Below are 18,431 nucleotides of genomic sequence, written 5' to 3'. Positions count from 1 at the left end.
CGCCTCACCAGCCCTGCTCCCTGAGGGAGAGAGAACCTCCTCCCACTCTGGGCAAGGCCTTTTATTCCCTCTTCCCAGGCACCGCCCTCTATTCCTCTGCTGGTGGACGTTTCCCCTCCAAAACCTCTGTTAGCCAATCACAGGGAACAAAGGGGACCTGGGAAACGTAGGCCCTGATAGCTACTCCAATACAGGCTTCTCTGGAGCCATTAGGCCTCCCTAGAGCCTGTAGGCCACACCACTATAGGCCCAGGATCATGACACCTTCCTAATGGCGTTGCGTTGCCAAGTGTCTCTCACTTCTCTGAGCAAATTCCAGCAGTAGTACTTTACTTGGAGGAGATGGACATACCAGAGGCTTGTGGTGTCTTTTGTAGCTGACACCCCGACTCATACTCAGAGAAAGAGAGAGATCCTGCTGCATCCCAGTTTGCTGCTGTGCCTGTCTTTCCTCCAGCACCAGCCCAACAGTTTCTTCTCTGGCAGATGCACAGCTGCCCTCTCCCTCCAAGTCAGGGCTCACCACACCCTGATGGGTGCTTGGCCAGGGCCACTGACGAACACTGGAGGCGCACGGAGGAGATACCTGCAGTCGTTCATAGACATTCCCATTCTTTTGTCATGTGGGACAGCACTTCCCAATCTTTTCGGTATGGTGACCCATAGGGGTCATTTTGTAGAAAAAGAGGTGCAGGAGCTCATTAGCATAACTGGACTGTTTTGGATTGCTAGCTATTGGGGGGGGGAAACGTGCAGATCTGTCCTTGCAGAGGAGGGAGAGCTTGGACCTGAATAAAACTTGGTCTTAAAGGTGCCACTGGACTGTTTTGGACCGGTGGGGGGGGGGGGTTCTGCAACTTACCTGGCTGCTTCTTGCTGTGACTGAGGGCTGCTGGGAGCAGGGGGTGGGGCTTGTTGCATGTGCCCGCCCCCTGGGCTCTTTACTACCGGAGCTCTGCTCCTGTGCGCTCCTGCAGGAAATGACCCCTGGCGTCCTGTTTCAATGTCATAGCACTCCAAATAGAACATAAAAAAAAAGAGGAGAGATCACACGCCAGGGGAAAAAGGGCATGAAAAACCCATCACTGGAGGAAGCGCTATGGAACATTTTACACAGCCCACTGTAGCGATTCAGACACATTTTACACAGCCCACTGTAGCGATTCAGACCCAGAACTGAAGACCTGAGAAAAGCAGTTTTCATCAACAACGTCTCAGGCACGCTTCCCAAATGGGAGACAACCGACACTGTATCAACAGGTAAATATATTCCGTTAACAGCTGGTTACTAAAACGGGTCTGCCTGAAATGACAGGAAAAAACGTTAGTGACCAGTTCCTGAAACGGAATAGATGGGCTGCCTGAAATGATTCATAGTCATTGGAACGTTAGGCCTTAACTTTACTGCTAGGGTTGCCAACTGTAGGCTGGAAAATTTCAGGGATGAACCCCGGGGAGGGTGGGGTTTGGAAGGGGAGGGTCCTCAGCAGGGTTTAATGTTATAGAGTCTACCCTCCAAAACAGCCATTTTCTCCAGGTGAACTGATCGTTATCGCCTGGGGATCAGTTGCAATGCCAGGACATCGCCAGCCTGGAGGTTGGCAACCTCACTCCTCACAAGTGATGCAGGCTGTTTTTTAGGGGGGGGAATGAACAGGTTAACAAGAAATCGTAAAAGTGTAAGACAGAAACTCCGTCAAAGGTTGTGCTCCCCCAGCCCAATTTGAGAAAGCACACGGCAGTCTTGTAGAGGAGAATCAGATCTTGTACTTTATTGATCAACAAAGGAGGCAGGTGCAGATCCAATAAGGTTTTGGACCCCGCAGCTCTCCCTAAAGTTACAATGGGAGACATAGGGTTTTATACCCCCTATGACAGTTAGAAATAAATCACAATTATTGGTTCCATCAAACTTTGTCATATATCCGTCACTCCATTCTGATTGAGCTCGAACCTGTAGGCTGGATTTTCTCAGGCAAAAATATACCTCCTTCAGCTAAACAATAGGCCTTCTTTTCATTCTGTGAGATTCTAAAAAGTATCTAATTGTAACAAATATTGGTACATCATGCAGTGTTCTTCATCTAATGCAAGCAAACTGACATCAGAAGCATGCCCAGTTACAACTTGCCACTATAAGCAAGGTCAGTCAGTTACTGCCTGTCAACATTTGGTATTTTACCCAGAATGCCTTTAAGCAATGAACCAAAGTGAATATCTGTTCATGATTGATTTCAGTCACTGTGATTAGAATAATCAAAGGCACTTAACATATGCACCATGGAAGCGTTAAGAGCACCAACTAAGTTAAACCTGTTAGGCAGTGGCAGAGTACAAAGTGGTTCATAAAATGTGCGTACAACAAAAGGGCAAGCTGATTTTAACCCTAATAATTCACATAATACAGAGACATCCCCCCCATCGCTTAAGTCCTACTGTGGAGACGGCTACAATAATTAAGGAACATTACCATTCCTTTTTCATATGCAAGACAGTGGGGCAGATCTGTCATTTAACTGAAAGGGAAATTTCCTGGTGGGCTGCTGGCAGGACCAATCCCCGCGAACTCTGCAAATGTCTCCAGGGCCAGACCCTGCTGCCAGTTTGCAGGAGGAAACAGTGAATGAGCCAATATTGGCCCATTGTCGATGCCGCTGAGTGGCTCACCAGCAATGGCTTGTAGCAACACAAGGGTCAATCGGCTTGGCTTACTCCAGAGCAGTGTTCCCTCTAAGCTGAGTTAGAGTGAGCTAGCTCACAGTTTTTTAGCCTCCAGCTCACACATTTTTGTTCCAGCTCAGGAAGGATGGCTCCAGAGCAAACTGATTTATGCAGTAGCCAAATGGCTCGCTCACAACTTTAATGCCAGTAGCTCGCAAAGTAGAATTTTTGCTCACAAGACTTCACAGCTTAGAGGGAACATTGCTCCAGAGCTGTTTTCACTTCCCAATCTGCCCCCGTAGGATAGATTGATCCACAGTTGCCAGTATCTAAGGTAACACTGTTATGTTCCAACACAGTACAGAGGACTCAAAGAGGGAATTTGTGGGTCTTCTATTTCCTCCTTCTCCCTAATAAAGGTAGCTAGCAGCACAGGATGCTGAGAACTGGAAGCTTCTATAAATCAATCTAGTGAAGTCTGTGGAAATGTTTAGCAACTTGAGTTTGAGTTGTTTCCACTAAGGAACCCTTCTCCTTCTGCTAGGATTAAGGGTGTTATCAAAATTTATAAGCTTCTGTCATGTCTTTGGAATGGATATGTATTTTTAGCCATAATAAGGCTGATGTGTTGACATGGTGCTCATTCTTTATTCAGTAGACATCAGTGGTTGGATTTGGGTCCAGATGCAACAACTGTGTTTAATTTTTCTTTTAATAATCATATCCATTAGGCATGGGAGACAATAAATTATAATCAACACAAACGTTTTTTTAAAAGCGAGTACTTAGCAGCATATTAAACTTGCTCACGAGTTTTCTTTCTGAAAATGCTTTAAAATGCTACCAAATACTGCTTCATCGCTATGGAAATCCCTCCACATCCACAGAATGTTTCAGCTTCTCTTTTATCTTCGGAGGTACAGAATGCAGGCGTGCCTAGTGTCAAGGCACTCAATGCAGAGATCAGCTGAGCAGGAAATCAAAAGGGAACCACCTCCTCTTGGCCTGTCCCATGCAGCACAAGAGGTAGCAAGGAAGATGCCACCGAGACCTCTCCATGCCAAATTCAGGAAACAAAGATTCTATTTGACAGATGTGAAACCACAAACACAACATATTTGATCACACCAGAGCTCCAACAGAATGAAGTGACTGTCTGTATGTTTTACTGAACAAATGCGAGTGGCAACATGCAAAGTTCACCACATGGTCACCTTCCATGCTTGGGCAGCCGCCAGAAAGGCTTCTGATGTGGACAGAAAAACAGTGGTCTTCAGTTCTGGCTACAAATGACCAGAAACTCTCAATATCAGAAACTTGAGAGTAGATTTAGTTACTCTTCTGCTCATACCCATTTCCTTAACCAGGTATTCTGTATTGCAAGGCCGTGAATGTATCTTGTTTCAATGCAATATGAGATTCCCACATTCGACACTTTAAAGCCCCGTTAATCTTCTCTCTCCTGCCAACCCAGCAGTTCGAAAGCAAGAAATTGCAAGTAGATAAATAGGTACCACTTCAGTGGGAAGGTAACAGCGTTCCGTGCACCTTGGTGTTTAGTCATGCCGGCCACATGACCACGGAAACGTCTTCGGACAGCGCTGGCTCTTCGGCTTTGAAACGGAGATGAGCACTGCAACCCTAGAGTCGGATTTGACTGGCTTTCGAACAAGGGAACCTTTACCTTTTAAATCTTCTCTCTCCTTTTCCATCTCCTTCATCTTCCTTACTTTGGTCACCAGATTCGGTATCATCATCATCTTCAACCAGTTCTCCAAGTTCCTTGAGCTTGTTCTTCAGCGCAACTATTTTCTGATCCTGGTCAGCCAGAAGAACCAGAAGGTCATCCTGCCCTTTTTTAGATTTGGCTACTTCCTGCTGCAACACCCTCCTCTCTGTCCGCAAGACAGCCGCGGTACCATTGGCAGAGTCCGGCTGCTCTTTCAGTGATGTCCTTCCCTCAGTGAGACCGACAATTTCATTCTTTAATTCTTTCGTCTTTTGCAAGAGTGCCATGATTCTTCTTCCCAAGTTAGCTGTCTTCGTGCCTCTGTCTCCTGGCAGAGGGGCTGGTGCTGCACTCATTTGCCGAAGCAGTTCTTGCTTTTCAGTCTGACGTAGAGCAATCTTTGTCGTCTGCAAGTGGATTTGGGCTCTCAAGGAGAGCACTTCACTCTCCACCTCAAGACCACTCTTTGTCTGTGAAGACCCCTCAGTTGTTCCCACTGCTGGTGGTGAAAACTTCAATGCTTCAATCAAATAATCTTTTTCTCTTAGCTGTTCCTCCAGCTGTTCAAGTTTGTGCTTCCATTCTTTGCTTCCTCACGCAGTTTGCTTATCTCATCTGGCTGAACGCCATTCATCTGAACCACATAGTTTGCAGGAACTATGGTGCTGATTGTCTTTTCCTAGCTGTACTTTCAGCAGATTGTACTGGTCCTTGTGCTGCTGGATTTGTGACGTTTGTGCTCTCACTCACCCTCGGGGCACTCAACCGTCATGCTGAGCCCTCCAGAAGCACTGCTGCTGGACTGGACAAGTTCTGGTCTGGTTCCCCTGGTACAACTGAGCCAAGGACAGTGGGCCTGGACTTATTCTTTTTTTTTTTTTAAGTACCCATTAGGTACTGTAACGATTCCTTGTTTTTGGTGTGTGTGTGTCTCTTTAAAAGTTTGGTTGCATGGTGGTGGTAAGTAGACTAGAGTGGTTGAGAGAAGCCAGTGTGGTATGATTGGTGGTTGACAGAGAGGGGGAGGGGTTTTGGAAGTGAAAATGAGTGGATGAGTATGTATGTCAGTCAGGTTTTACAGTTAGAGGTTTGACAGTTGATAAGTTCAGTTAGTTCTGTGTGGGGAATGAGTTAGACAAGCAGTTAGTTCTGTGTATGAAGGGAAGTGAGAAGCAGTCCTGTGTGGAATAGGTTAGTTCAGTGAGAAGCAGAAGGAAGGCTGAGAGAATAGGAAAAATTAAATGAAATCTTAATTGAAGACAAGTTATAGGAAAGGCTGTATGTCCTGGATACTACCGTAGGAATTGCTTTTTCTTTCCAGGATCTGGCTATAAGAATTTTTGTTGCAGTTGCTGGATTTGTGATGTCTTTGCTCTCGCTCACCCTCGGGGCATTCAACCGTCATGCTGAGCCCTCCAGAAGCACTGCTGCTGGTGGAGGTATTCCAGTGGTGGGTCAGGTCGGACATGCTGAAGTGTTATAGCCAGAGATCTTGCATTGCTGGCTGGCAGAACTGGAGTTCCACGAATGCCCTGAGTGGAACATTTCCTCTGGACTGGACAAGTTCTGGTCTGGTTCCTCTGGTACAACTGAGCCAAGGACAGTGGGCCTGGACTTATTCTTTTTTTTTTTTTAAGTACCCATTAGGTACTGTAACGATTCCTTGTTTTTGGTGTGTGTGTGTCTCTTTAAAAGTTTGGTTGCATACAACATATAACAAACATCCACTTACACACATAAAACATACAAAGAGATCAGTATATTTTCTTATAACTCTATAACCATATTAAAAAATTTCTATGGGTTTGCTTAAGTTTCTGGGGCCTGGACTTGTTCTGATGGATGGAGCCAATGGTGGCAGGTGTGCTGCTGCCGCTTGTTCCTTCACCCTTACAACTGCAGAATGGAGTCCTGAGCTGAGATGGTGATAGATTTGGCTGTGAATGGAGGTGTTTTGAAGCAGGGGTCTCCAGAGAGCAGGGACAGTCCAGTCATCACCTTCAAGATGGAACTATCCTGCCGAGTATCCTTGGTATCATACCCCTCCAGCAAGTAGCATGAGACAGTGAACCCAGAGCCAGCAAACTCCGCCAAATTTAGGTCGGCAAAGCAGAGCTTGGGATAGGTTTTCCCACCTTTCAGTTCGTTGCGGACAGACACAGGGCAGATGCAGGGATCCAGGGGGCAGGATCCAGGGGGCAGGACTCGCACTCATTTTGCAGACAAAGGTACATTTCTTGCTGCAGAGTACACAATTTTCCTGAACCTCTTCTCTCGAAGACAGAGTTGCAAAATCTCCTCGATCCAGCAATCTAAATTTGCGGAGTAGAACACCATTCACAAAAGAGACAATGGTCAGTTCTTCCAGAGTGAACCTGGTTTGAAATTTGAACTTCTTTTTCTTCATCAAAAAAGCCAAAAAACCGCACCCAATTTTTGTTCAATAAAGCCCATAGCAGCTATGAACACAGATGGAAACAATAACAATGTTACAAAATGTGAAATGAACCCAAAAAGCCTACAGTCGATCAGATTAAAAAATAAAAATAGAAGATGAATCCTAATTCAGTTGGAATAGCAGCCTAGCTTTAAATGGAAAAATCTTCTCTTTTTGGTGGTCGGATCTGGCCATAGTATCATTGCTGGTGCAGATTTCAGGCAAGAAGGACAAATCGAGCCTCTGGTGCATTTCCAAGGGTAAAGGAGAGGGGGGAGTCTTAACTCCAGACCAGCAGGAGCTGCTTTGCTCAGCGGCGGAAGTGATCTGTTTCTTGCAGGGCCCCTCTCGAAAGCATTGCTGTCTTCTCTCTGAGCTGGTGTGTGGCACAGTCGGTACTCCAGTTTCAGTCTCCTCCCCTTCTGCAAAGCTTCAAATGCATTAAAGCCTCTGCCGCTTTTGCTGGGGCTCTCCCAGGTTTCTTGTCAGCCGCACCTCTTGCTTCCTTCCACCTTTCCTTCTCGCTGCCCCTGCCAGTGACCATGGGTCAGTCACAGCTCTCAGAGCTCTCTCTCTTAGCCCACCAAAAAGTCTAGCTCGCCTAAAACAGTCGGAACTTCGGCTGCCAGAAAACCCTCGTATCTTCTGGCTACACAACACACACTGCCATACAAAGATGATAATAACAATAATGAGAAACTTCCTGCCAAGGGTCATTTCATAGATAAAGAGGTGCATAAACTCATTAGCATAACTCATTTGCATATTGATCCTGGACTCAAATGACACTTTTGTAGTGTGTCACGATGTTATCATGCAGTTCTAACCATCTTCACCTCTTCTTCCTTTTTATCCTCTTCAGTAAATTGCCTTTGTTAGAACAGTTTCCAGTTCTTTTACCAGCTTAGTAAATTCATGATCAGACATCATGTAGTCTGGACTCGAAAAGATGGGCTGTGGTTTCTGAACTGCTCGGGAATAGAGTACATGTTTCCTAATGAATCCCAGCTTCTCAATGCAATTCTCCTTGCCAGTCCTTCTTTCTATCAGTTGCTTTAGTTTCTCTTTTCGATAATTCTCAAGCAAGTTGTCACTGTACCAAATTGAAATCATGAGTCAAAGTGCACACAGCCCCTGGACGACATGTTCCTTTACACCAAGGTTTTCTGTCCTGTTAGGAATGGAACACTGGCAAAATTGTGCAGAAAATGCGTCACAGCAATGGGGCAACTGCTCAGCCTGGTGCACAGTGGTATTAATAGTCCAGCTCTTGTCTGCACTTTGCTTCCCTGAGACAGGATGTTGGTGCACTGCTGAAGCAAGGACATGGGCAGGTTCCCAAGACTGGTTGCGAGCTGCACCCGGAGCAGCTGTTCTTTCAAGGGGGCATTTTCTTGCAAAGTATGGGCCAGCGCCACAGCCACACACCAGTTGGAAAGAGAGTCTGTGGAGAAGAGCCCTCTGCACAACAGCTGACCACGAGACACTGAATTTCCAGTTGCGTCACTGGTTGAAGGCAGAAGCGTGGACACAATTTCTCCTTGCCCCTTCCGGTTCTTGTACAAGAAACACTGAAAACAGTATAGCACAGCACACTGCAAAGCAAAGGGTTGCCTTTCATTGATTGTTGGCATCAGCGACACAACAATGACAGCCCTTGTGCAAAAACGAGTTAGCGATGCAAACAAAGCCTGCTCCCCCCTTGAATTTCGGAATCCTTCCAACTATTGGCCATCTGCCTTCGTACCTATCAGCCCTTCACGCTCCACAATTGCGCCGAGCATTTGCACTTGCTAGATGCAATACTCTTCCATCTGCTGTTACCTGTGGTAGATATAAAGGGATTCCATACTCAGCTAGACCATGGGGTCGCAAAGAGTCGGACTCGACTGTGCAACTGAACAACAACATACTCAGCTAGACACTGCATGTAATCAAAACCAAGTTGACTCAGTTTTCCATATTCTCCTACACTGTCCCCAATATGATGAGATACGTCTTACCTTTTTAGATCCAATCTAATTTAATATGATAGGCCGTCCAGACGCTTTTAAGGTGCGCTACCTCTTGAATGATTTGTCACCCGAAATAACTGAAAATCTAGCCTCTTTTTAAAGTTTGGTAATCAAGGACCGTCTGCACAATGTATAGATGCATAAGATTGATTCATTTCTCCTTGTTACCTATGTATCCACTTTTGTTTCTTCCTGTAACCTAACATATGCCAATAAAGGTCGGTGTATGTGACAGCCCTTGTTGGATTTGACGGGGCATTTACTGAAGCAACCTCCGTGTTAATGATTTGAGTAAGAATATCTGCAAGAACATCCGTGGCCATCAGAACTGTACAATGCTGCTGAAGCAACCCATAATGAAGCATGGCTTCTTGACAAATGCTGGCATCACCAGGGGGATTTGTGGGGGGCACCAGCACCCGGACCAGCTGTAGCATCAGATGAAGATCAGTTACTTTCTGTGCTGACCACCTGGCATGGTCATCACCAACTTCAAGCCATGACTTCATACACTGCATATAGGTTTTGGAACAGAAGAACATCCTCCACAACTATGCCCCCATCACGGTTTCCCTCCTTGGTTATGATATCCAGCAATCTCTTAAAGGCATGTTCAAAAGCAACTATGTTCTGGATAGCTGCACGGTGTGAGGCACAGGCCTAGAGGTGCAGCACAGGATCCCCAAAGTTCTTCACTTGTTGCTAGGATACAGTCAGGCTTGACTGATCACAAGCAGGCACCTGAGAAGGGAGCATCTTTACCAGGGGTCATTTCGTAGAAAAAGAGGTGCAGGAACTCATTTGCATAACTCATTTGCATATGCCACACCCCCTGACATCACCGGAAGTGTGTCAGAAGGCAACACCCACCGCTCAGGCTCCACTGGACTCTTTTGGATTGCTAGCTATTGGGGGGGGGGATGCGCAGATCTGCCCTCACAGAGGAGGGAGAGCTTGCACCTGAATAAAACTTGGTCTTAAAGGTGCCAGTGGACTGTTTTGGATTGCTAGCTATGGGGGGGGGGACACACAGATCTGCCCTCACAGAGGAGGGAGAGCTTGTACCTGGAGGCGGGCCGGGAGGGCTCTGCAACTTACCTGGCTGCTTCTTGCTCCTCGTGGCCCAACTGAGGGCTGCTGGGAGCAGGGGGTGGGGCTTCTTGCATGTGCCCGCCCCCTGGTTTACTGTCGGAGCTCCACTCCTGTGCGCTCCTGCAGGAAATGACCCCTGACCACATTCCATTCTTATCTACATGGGTCAAGCTGTGCCTTCTTGCTTTTGCTAACATTATGATACCAGAGGGGTGGGGACCTGAAGACCACAGCCAGCTTCAACTGGCTGGACACACATGCATAATAAATTCTATGAGGCAGCACCTGGTCTTGACCAATGGAATGATGCCAACATGACCTTTTTCTTTATAAGGAGTATGTGTAGTAGACAGGTAGCTCTTGCGATGAGTTTGCCTAAGCAATGTAACCAATCGCTTTGCTACCAACATGTGCCTGCGTGTCGGCAGGGGTATAACAGCTCTGACCACCCTGATGGGGTCAGAGAAGCATGGTTTGTAGGCTTTGGCTTTGCTCTTCTCCACTTGTATTGCAATAAATTCTGTTTTTATCCTCCTCACCCGGACTTCACCTGAGTGTCTGTATTGGGCAAAGGCACTCGGGACCACACATTTGTGGAACAATTGCTTTTTGCCAACTGTTGAAGTAACAAGGCACCCTGATGCCGTATAACGTCTCTAGAATCTGCCAGGAGGTCCACCAGCTTCGAGACACCCATAGGGCGGACCAGTTATCACCTGCTGCACTTGGGGGCCCGGCTGTTTTAACAGCGCTGTCTGAAGCTTCGCTCCAGGCCACCTGACATGGAAATGAAACTTCTAAATAGGTCAACAGAAGAGTGACACTTTCTCATTGCTTAGTGGAAATTTCTGTAAATTGACTTCCAAGGGAACATCTCTTGTCAGTGATGTACACAAAACCTCCTTCCACAGGCAGATGTCAGTTAGATTTTGGGGGAAAGGTTGATTGGGACAAATCTGAAAAGGTTTTACATGAAAACTGTTCTTCTGTTGCCTGGGATTAATCAACTGTATTTCATCTTTTATCTTCCAGTTAAAAGTTCTTTGGGGTATGTGTGACTTGGCTGATACTGTAGAATGTTTGGAAGTATAAGATGGGATATGCAAGATGATGTTTATTGGAAATAGTACCCACAAGGAAATAGTACATACAAGTGCCATTTTTATGTTTCGTACGTGTTTTAACTTTTTCATTGTTTGAATGATGCGTGTTTGGAGGTGCTGGTTTTAAATGTGATTTTATCGCGTCTGTCTGAAACGGTGAGCTGCTCTGGTGGCTGTTGTAAGGGCAGAAAGGCGGGATACAAATTATTTATAACAGAAGGGGGAGGGGCAGGTTTGATTCTCCACTCCTCCACTTGCAGCTGATGGATGACCTTGGGCAAGCCGTAGTTCTGACAAGAGATGTTCTTGAAAAAGAGCCATTTGTGTCAAGAGCTCTCTCAGCCTCACCTACCTCACACGGTGTCTGTTGTGGGGAGGGGAAGGGAAAGGAGTTTGTAAGACGCTCTGAGACTCCCTTGGGTAGTGAAGGGTGGGGTATAAATCCAATCTCTTCTCAAGAGCAGTCCTCGCAAGAGCTCTCCTCAGCCTCACCTACCTCACAGGGTGTCCGTTGTGGGGAGGAGAAGGGAAAGGAGTTTGTAAGGTGCTCCGAGACTCCTTTGGGTAGTGAAGGGCGGGGTATATATCCAATCTCTTCTTCTTCCTTTTAAGATAATGCTTTTATATTACTTCAGCCTTGGGCAAGGTCTCCTTAGCTCTAACCTGCACCCCTGAAGACTGTCTCAATGTGTCAGGACCAAAACATGTTCCTGAGGAAGGACCAGAAGTCTGAAACACTGAAAAAATCACCTAGGAAAAGTGTTGGGACTTTCTGGATATTTATCTTGTATATTTATTCTTTGGCTTCTGCATTTTCCTATGATGGATTATATGGATAGATTTATTCTAGACAATAGATGCGTGTCACTTTGACAAAGTCTCCTTTGGGATCTGGATCAGAGCAGCGACAGACAGCACTGATAAACCACGATTAAGGTCCCTACACAGTACCTTGGGAGCTCCTCAGCGTGTGTCTGGACTGGAATAGCTCTGAGAGCCGAAGCTGGGGAGAGGTCCTTCGAAGCCAAGCCCTGGGGAAGAGCATTTAATCGGAAATTGACTCGGAAAGGTAGGAAGTCCAGAGTCACCACATGGAGGCAGGCACTGTCATACCCCCTCTGTTCATCCGTTGCCTCGAAAACCCTCCTGCAGCATCACCGTAAGTCGGCTGTGACTTGGCGGCCATTTCCACCTTCACTGAAGGATTGCATCCCTGTCGCCCAGCAAGGAGCTTTGTGCGTTCTTATGAACATAAATGGACTGTGTATAAAATGTGCAAAAGGGAACCTGATGTGAGGTGACCAGATTGTGATGCCAGACACGCGCCAGCAAGAGCCTGAGATGATGTGCCCGTGGTTCCCGAGGTTGCCCCGTTCCAGATGTATCCCTAGACACATGAGACACTCCAAAACGGCCATCTGCCATTGCCGTTTAAACGAAGGACTCCCGACGCCATTAAAGAATTCCTTCTTCATCACGCTGGCAGCTCCCCCCCCCTTCTCTGCATCGAAGGCACAAAAGACTCTTCCCTGCCTTTTGTTTGACAAATGACTTAGCCTTCCTCATCCATTCAAGGAACCGGTTCTGCAGCCCTGAGACAAAGAACATGAAACGTGCTAGCTGATGAGTCATCATGACCCTATAGGTCTCTTTCCCGCCTTTTGCTTGACAAAGGACTTGGCTTTCCTCCTCCATTCCAGGAACCAGTTCTGCAGCCCTGAGACAAAGAACACAATAGGTGCTAGCCGATGAGTCATCCTGACCCTAGAGGTGTCTCTGTCACAAGTTCAGTTAGAATTCAACACTGACCAACCCTTAAGCCTCCCCTCCCCATTGCAGACGTGAACGGACCACCAGGGGTTGTCTTGAGGGAGGTGGCCACCAAAGCCCTCCCCCCATACAAAAGTGGGCACCCAGCAATGTGCTCGCTCTCTCTCTCTCTTGACCTCTCTAAACCCCTCTCTAGCTTTCTAAACCCACCCTGCCTCTAAGACCCTTGGACTGCAGCCAGTCTTCCACGTGCTTCTGCCAGTTCAGAGCACGATTTCCATTTCCTACCAGCATTCTCACTTCTTATTAGTCTCCCCTATTTTTCCACTGGGACGCATCATCTCAACGGGACAGGTAAATATTGCCCCCCAACGATCTCCTGCTCATGCGAACGTCTCTTGATTGTCTATCTAATTTTCCTAGGAGCTGTATAAGTGCGTGCGTGCTTGTATATAGTTTGTTTGTGAAGAATCTCCAGTAAAAGGAAACCATTTTTATACTGAAGCCGGCCTCCGTGTCTATTTCCGGTATCTCTGGAAGAAGTGGGACCTCTGTATATACAGGTGTTTGTTCCCTCATTGCCTATTGCTACTTTGTAATATCTCATATTCCCCAATATTGATAAGAACTCAGAGCAATCAGGCTAACATCCTGCAAAAATAACTCACAAAAATACCATCAGATCTAGAAATATGTTAATATTTTATAACTTGGAATAGGAATAATACAAAACACAAACGGGTACCCTTGGGAATCGGAGGGGGAATTGAAGGATGGCAAATGTAGGACAGATATTGGCTTGCTCCAGCAGGAAGATGACCCCCGAGGGTTTCTCGGCCCAGCTGTAAAATCATCCCCAGGGAAATTCTGTTTCTCAGCTCTTGCTGCTGTCCGCCTTGTCCGAAGAACACTGCTCCATCGTCTTCTTCAGCTGATTGTAGCTCCAGTGTAGCTCCTCCACTTCTGCCTTATGGCGCAAACGGGCCTCATTCAGTTCTCGTAGAAGGCGCTCATTGGTGGAAACTAACGGCCTGCCGAAAACAGTCATATATTTAACACATATATTTCTAAATGGAACCAAAATGAAGGGGATGAACCTTCTCGGCATAAGTACAGCCAGCACATGGACAGATCGCCACAGGATCCACGGGTCGCCCTCGGGCTCTTCCACATGCTCAGTTTTGTCACTTGTGTCCAGTGTTCCCTCTAAGCGAAGTTAGTGGGAGCTAGCTCACAGTTTTTTAGCCTCCAGCTCACACATTTTCATCTTCGCTCAGGAAGGAGGGCTCCAGAGCAAGCTGATTTATGCAGGAGCCAAATCGCTCACTCACAACTTTAATGCCAGGAGCTCACAAAGGAGAATTTTTACTCACAGGACCCCACAGCTTAGAGGGAACATTGCTGGTGTCTCTCTGTTGCTTCGGGGGGGGGGTCTTTTCCGTACGTGTTTTTCTCCTCCTAGTGGTCAATTCAATATTATATCACTGCATGTCCAGCATAAAAACCTGACCACTCACAACTTTAATGCCAGGAGCTCACAAAGGAGAATTTTTACTCACAGGACTCCACAGCTTAGAGGGAACATTGCTTGTGTCTTTCTGTTGCTTGGCGGCGGGGGGGGGGTCTTTTCCGTATGTGTTTTTCTCCTCCTAGTGGTCAATTCAGTATTATGTCACTGCATGTCCAGCATAAAAACCTGACACACAGGCAACAAACGAGAATGCAGAACAGCCCCTGGATACACGTGCTGCCTGCAACCTGGAGTAATCACTTTCAGGCAGACTGTAAAGAGACAGATCCACTGGGATTTATAGCCAGCCCTCTGCACACACATGCATGCACACAGGCAGCTTTGCTCACTCTAGAGGTGTTCAGCTTCTACAGTGTCTCACAGAGAGTTGATTTTTACCGGGGGGTTGAAAGCTGCCTTGCACAAGATCACTGCCCTTCCAAGCGATCTACTCATTCGAGAACTATACTCACAAGATCACAGCCAGCACAGATTCTACCTCATAGTGAAAAAACTGTCCTATGAGGACGGGAGTGGAAGGCCCAGGCAGAAGGATGCAAGTGTGTCCCGCTCCGGGCAACCCAGCCCCGGGCAACCCAGCAACCTTCAACCCCTGATGCCCCAACGCCGTCCTCCACCTGGCAAGACAACATACCTGACGGAGAATGCCGGGCGAGGGACCGACCGCTCGATCGCCCACCAGCAGAGAGGCCGAGCCGCGGGCGCACCAGAGTGACTCCCCGGGGCTCAAGGAGCAGCCACAGCAGGGAGAGGCGCGACAACGCTGGCGACGGGCCGGGAGGAGGTGGGCAGAGGCTGGGGCAGCTGGCAAGCAGGCCAACATCCGGGGAACGGCCTGTCGGCGTCCCCCATTATGAGGAGGGGCGGGGCCCGAGCCGGGGAAGTGGAGGGGCGGTCCCAGGCACAGTGGGGGAAATAAAAGAACGAGAGGAACGAGGAGGCCGGGGAGGAAGAGGCACGCTGACGACGACCGACGGCAGAGAGACAGAAAAAGGGGCACAAGGGTCTATCGGAGCGTGCAGACAGAGGGACACCTAGGGTGCTGTTAACCCTGTCCCCTGCCAGTCTGAGGTCTCTCTCTCTCCCTCCCTTAGGGGTCTCCCGTCTGTCCCTGGGACCACCCGACCCCCAAATACTGCCTCTTGGCTATGGGCAACACAGCCACCGGGGGCGCCTCTCCGCGACGGGAGCCGGGAATTGACAAAGTGGTTTCCTGAAATTTCAGGAAGCTAAAGGAGGACCTTTGCCAAGGTTACTGTATCGTGGGAATAAGGTAAAGGTTTCCCTTGCTTGAAAGCCAGTTGAATCCAACTCTAGGGGATGGTGCTCATCTCCGTTTCCAAGCCAAAGAGCCAGTGCTGTCCAAAGACGTTTCCATGGTCATGTGGCCGGCATGACTAAACGCCAAGGCGCATGGAAAGCTGTTACCTTCCCACTGAAGCGGTACCTATTTATCTAGTTGCAGTTTCTTGCTTTCAAACTGCTAGGCTGGCAGGAGCTGGAGCCAGAGACAGGAGCTCACTCCGTCACACGGCACTTGGGTCTCGAACTGCCGAACTACTGACCTTCTGGTCTACAGCTCAGCGTCTTAACCTCTAAGTGGGGTACAATGCCATAAATGCCTTCCAAAGCAGTCATTTTCTCCAGGGGAACTGATCTCTGAAGTCTGGAGATGGGCTGTAATTCCAGGAGATCCCCAGGTCCCACCTGGAGGCTGGCACCCTCGACATCTTGTCCAGATCAGAAATGATTGCTGTAGCGCCATGAGACTGCGGATGCATTCTGTGTCCGCATATGCTATGGTGACGTTTAAGACTTTGTTCATATTGGAAGTCCCTCTTTTTGGGCGTTCCAGAATTTTAATGTAATTCATGATAGGTTTGCTCCAGACGAATCTTGCAAAGAGGATTTTCATATTATTTCAGGCTGTCTATTTCCCTGAAGGAGAAATAGATGGAACGCTGTTACCTTCCCAACAAAGCGGTACCTATTTAAAGGTAAAGGTTCCCTTGCTCGAAAGCCAGTCGAATCCGACTCTAGGGTTGCGGTGCTCATCTCCATTTCAAAGCCGAAGAGCCAGCGCTGTCCAAAGACGTTTCCGTGGTCATGTGGCCGGTATGACTAGACGCCAAGGCGCACGGAACGCTGTTACCTTCCCACCGAAATTTCTACTTGAAATTTCTTGCTTTCGAACTGCTAGGTTGGCAGGAGCTGGAACTAGAGACGGGAGCTCACTCCGTCATGCGGCACCCTGGGTCTCGAACTGCTGAACTACTGATCTTCCACAGCCTGCAGTTCAGCATCTTAACTACTTGAGCCACCGCAGCTCCTGGTACCTATTTATCTACTTGCAATTTCTTGCTTTCGAACTGCTAGGTTGGCAGGTGCCGGGGCCAGAGACGGGAGCTCACTCCGTCACGTGGCACTCGGGTCTTGAACTGCCGAACTACAGAACTTCTGGTCTGCCGCTCAGCGTCTTAACCTCTTAACCTCTATGCCGCCACGGCCCTATTGTGGGAATGCACAGGCACAACTTGATAGCACTTCCTAAGACTCCCCCTTCCCCAGCTTTAGCAGTTTCTACCAATTTCTTTTTTCTTTTTAATACTTTTTATTGCTTTTCTTCCTACACCTACACACTACAAAAACTACACCCTACAAAACTAAAACTACAAAGAGAGTAACAAGAACCTCTGATAGGCTAATCAAGTTCCTTAAATATAGGTCTACGTGCTAAAAATTTCATTCAGTTCTTTAAAATCTAATAAGAGTGTTCAAAAAGAAAGAACATAAAGGCATTTCTGATATTACATCACATCTGGTTGAGAATATAAGTAAGTTAAATGTCAACACAGGTAATCTCAGATCTTCACTCAGATTTCTTCTTAGCCTTGGTTTTCTTCTTCTTTTGACACGGGAGATTTACTTCGAGAGTTTTAGGAGCCGCAGCTCCTAAATCCGAATCCGAGTCAGAGTCAAAGATTTCACCCAAAGACATGGAAGTAGCTGTAGAAGATGAACTATCCGTATCGTATTTCTGTTGTTCACTGAACAAATTTCTTTTCTTTTTTTTTGGGGGGGGGAGGCAGGAATAAATGAAACCCAAACAAAGCTTGCTGGACTGCTCACTGCAAGAAATGCTCCCGTGGGCAGCAGAGGAAGGGAGCAGAGACTGAGTACGCTGCACCCCCCATCAAATCTGATTTCCCAGTCCTCATCCACTGGAGCCGAGGGGCTGTTCCAGCCGCAGATAAAGGACTTGCCAGAGAAGCCCACAATATTATAGCACACGGACACATTAAAGTGGCCCCCTCCTTCGTATCCCAGAGCTCTCAGCCCTCCCTGGGCCCACGTTCCCTCGAAGCGAAACATGACACCTACTTGTGGCTTTCCTGGAGCATCTGGATGAACTCCTGCAAGTTGTCGAAGTGCTGGAGGCGCTGCTTCAAGCCAGCGTTCTCCTTGGCTAATGCCCGGATTTGGTTCTGGAGCCCTGAGAGACAAAGATTTGGGGAGGGGGGGGCACTAGCCTGAGGCTACGAAACAGCCCATGTCAAGAGAGGCACACAGATGCACTCCTTTGCCCACCCCTCCAGCCCTCTTCTGCGGGCCAATCCAAGCTGGTTGGAGGGAACAGAGAGGGAGGGGCAAGGACATTTGGCCTCATTTGATGCATGTGTTTCATAGGCCAGAATCAACCTCAACGCTGTGGCTGGGCTGTACTGATTGGGTGGTGGAAAATGCTGTCAAGCAGGGCTGTCCCAGCTGACACTCGTTAGCATCTTAGGCCACACCCCTGATAGCACAGGCCATTCGCATATTAGGCCATACCCCATGCCTTCCCTTGGCTTGCCTGGGCAAGCCCCGCCTTGAAGGGAAGGGAAGGCTGAGGAAGGCACAGGGAGGCATTTCAAGGCCTCCAGGCCTTCCCTCTGTAGCCACGCATGCAGAGGTTTTGGCTGTAGTGGGCGTGGCCAACTCCGTTCCTGTGCGTTCCTGCCCCAAAATAGCCCTGCTGTCAAGTCCCAGCCGACCTATGGCCACCCCAGAGGGCTTTCAGGGACAGAGACGTTCAGAGGCAGCCGGCGATTGG

The 18,431-nt window shown here is 48.0% G+C and overlaps 2 pseudogenes; both read right to left on the bottom strand.

The window, feature by feature from the left end:
- Nucleotides 1-5,654: 5,654 nt before the first annotated feature.
- On the bottom strand, nt 5,655-6,809 carry LOC107115920 (annotated as a pseudogene).
- Nucleotides 6,810-7,605: 796 nt separating this feature from the next.
- On the bottom strand, nt 7,606-9,384 carry LOC107115919 (annotated as a pseudogene).
- Between the last annotated feature and the right edge of the window lie 9,047 nt (nt 9,385-18,431).

This window comes from Gekko japonicus, unplaced genomic scaffold (assembly GCF_001447785.1).
Source record: "Gekko japonicus isolate JY-2015 unplaced genomic scaffold, Gekko_japonicus_V1.1 scaffold97, whole genome shotgun sequence".
Classification (NCBI taxonomy): domain Eukaryota; kingdom Metazoa; phylum Chordata; class Lepidosauria; order Squamata; family Gekkonidae; genus Gekko; species Gekko japonicus.
The sequence above is the reverse complement of the archived record's forward strand: the minus strand, read 5'-3'. Positions and strand labels throughout refer to the sequence as shown.